At 40.6% G+C, this 2,697-nt stretch overlaps 1 protein-coding gene and 1 pseudogene across 1 annotated transcript in view; one reads left to right on the top strand and one right to left on the bottom strand.

Annotated features, from left to right (window-relative positions):
• The window catches only part of EIF2B3 (eukaryotic translation initiation factor 2B, subunit 3 gamma, 58kDa), a 142,799-nt gene that overhangs the window by 94,807 nt on the left and 45,295 nt on the right, over nt 1–2,697 (bottom strand). The gene's annotated exons all lie outside the window — the stretch shown is intronic.
• Nucleotides 884–1,706, top strand: LOC105514693 (annotated as a pseudogene).

Here is a 2,697-nt window from a genome sequence, read left to right on the forward strand (position 1 = left end):
ATTGCGCCACTGCATTCCAGCCTGGGTGACAGAGTGAGACTCCGGCTCCAAAAAAAAAAAAAGAAAAAGAAAAATGCAAATTAAAATTAAAATGACTCTGAGATATCATTTCTCACCAATTAGACTGGTAAAATAAAGTAGGGCAACTCATTAGCTTGGTGAGTCCATGTGGAAATAAACACTCTCATATATTGTAGCTAGGAATGCTAACTAGTACAACACTTTTGGATGGAAATTTGGTAATTTTAAACAAAGCTACACATGCAGTTTTATCCTTTGACCCAGTAATCCCACTTGTAAGAATTTATCATGCAACAATATCAAACTACTACAAAGTTATTCATTGCAGCAAAATATTGGAAGCTACCTAAAAATCCAAACATAGGAGTTAGTTGAGAAAAATATGTACAATGACTTTTTTTCCCTCTCCATTTTGGTGGGCTGGGTGAAGATGAAATCCACTGAGGAGGGAAGGCCTGGGTCTGCAGCACCCTGTGTGCCAGTCCAGAACTGGCCTATCTACAGACCCCCTGAAAATCAAATGGGCTTGGATTTGGACATTCTCAATAAAAAGGGTTAAAGGCTGATGGGATCTAAAGCCTGGTACTTGAATTTTGAGCAAGATAAGCTGCCTTAAGTTCTCTTCATTACACAGATGATCCTAGGTAATAGATAGATCCTGTGGTTCAACTTGATTTCTAGATAGAAGCTGGATTCCTGTGATGCCAGAGAAGTAAAATTTCAAGAGACCAAAACCAGAGTTGAGTCTCACTGTTTCAGTCTGGACCTCTTTGGTGCTATAAATCCTGGATATACAGTAGATGATTACTGCATTTTTCTTTTATGGACTCTCTTCAGCTTCTGGAGACCTCACTATCCTATTATGTCTTTGTGTGAAGACATGCTGCTTTGTAATAAAGTGTCGCATCAAACTCTGGCTATGCATGGGTCACTGCCTGCTCTCACGTCTTCTGTGATCAGCATGGCAGTGGTGAGTTAAGTTGCTCACCAGCTATCTGTGCTGCCTGAAACAGTACCCTTTCTGGAAAGCTAGATATTGTCCACATAGAACTCAGTCCATCAGAGAAATATAAAGCTATGGTATTGGCAGGACTGCGACAAGAGATCGTGTAGGACATTAGCTCCCGAGCAGTGGCCTTCTGGACATATTAGGTACATCAGGAACGTCTCTATCAAGAAAACAATTTCATCAGGGCTGAGGGCCATCTGACACAGATGGAGAGGATATATACTCAGCAAATACAAAGCAAGGATGTAGAATTGACCTCTATGAAAGGGGAGGTCACCTCCATGAAGAAAGTGCTAGAAGAATACAAGAAAAAGTTCAGTGACATCTCTGAGAAACTTAAGGAACGCAATCTTCAGTACCAAAAGCTCCAAGGCCTCTATGATAGCCTTAGGCTACGTAACATCCCTATTGCTAACCATGAAGGCACCTTGAACCATCTGTGATTGCACAGTCTGGTGTTTTTGGCTTCCCATTAGGAATAACAACTCTAAGTTTCCTTTGGTTAGTACACCTGTTTGAAATTGGGGCGATGGAGATTTTCAGTTCAGACCATTTTTTTGTGGGCTCTCCCATAGCACCTGAACCCAGCAACAGCTTACTTAGTTTTGCCTCTCCAAGTGGCGAATTAGAGCAGCAGCAAGTTTCTAGCAGGGCCTTCAAAGCAAAAAGAATTTGAGCCAGGAATGGTGTCACACACCTGTGATCCCAGCTACTTAGGAGGTTGAGGCTGGGAGGATCACTTGAGCCCAGGAGTCTAAGGCTGTAATGATCTAAGATCATGCCACTGCACTCCAGCCTGGGCAACAGAGTGAGACCCTGTTTCCGAAAAACGTAAAGATAATTTCCTTAACTTTACAGAATGTTTCTATGTTCACCTTCAATAATTTCATTTAGCAAATCTTTTATCTAGATAGGACTCCCCAGTCTCCCTGTGCTTTTAAGTCTCTGAAGTTGTCTTCACATTATCAACATAACAAACTCATTGGCAATGGGGAATGGTTTAGAGTCTGGTTTCTCTACTATTTAAAGCATTAGCATTTTATTAATCTCAATTTCATTGTGAACTGCTGAATTTTCATCCCTAGTGAAAAGGTCACAATAGTATTTGTTTCAACTCTGGGCTGTTTCTGACTAAGCTGCGTTGTTTATGCCTTAAGTACCTTTGTTATATGCTACATGTCACTTTGAATTCTGGTATTTATGCATATCTGTATATGTAAGTATGTTAATTTACACTGATATTTTGCTGTATTTGCCAGTATGTTTATGTGAAAATTGGAAAATGGTGGGTGATATGTGGCTTGTTATTTGGGTATGTGTATTTATTTGTATATGTTTATGTATTTACCTTCATATTAACTTGTTTGGAGGTGTGCTTATGTCAGTGAATGAGGGTACAATTTGATGCATGTATGTTCAGTCCCTGTTTGTATTTAAAAACAAGTCACATTGATCAAGTTATTTTTAAAAGTTGACTTTTCTGGCATTTACAGTTAGCCCTCTGTATCCGAAGGTGCTGCATCTGCAGATTCAGCCAACCATATATCAAAAATATTCTAGGCCGGGCACGGTGGCTCAAGCCTGTAATCCCAGCACTTTGGGAGGCCAAGACAGGCGGATCACAAGGTCAGGAGATCGAGACCATCCTGGCTAACACGGTGAAACCC

Source organism: Colobus angolensis, unplaced genomic scaffold, assembly GCF_000951035.1.
Source record: "Colobus angolensis palliatus isolate OR3802 unplaced genomic scaffold, Cang.pa_1.0 Scaffold106, whole genome shotgun sequence".
NCBI classification, from domain to species: Eukaryota; Metazoa; Chordata; class Mammalia; order Primates; family Cercopithecidae; genus Colobus; species Colobus angolensis.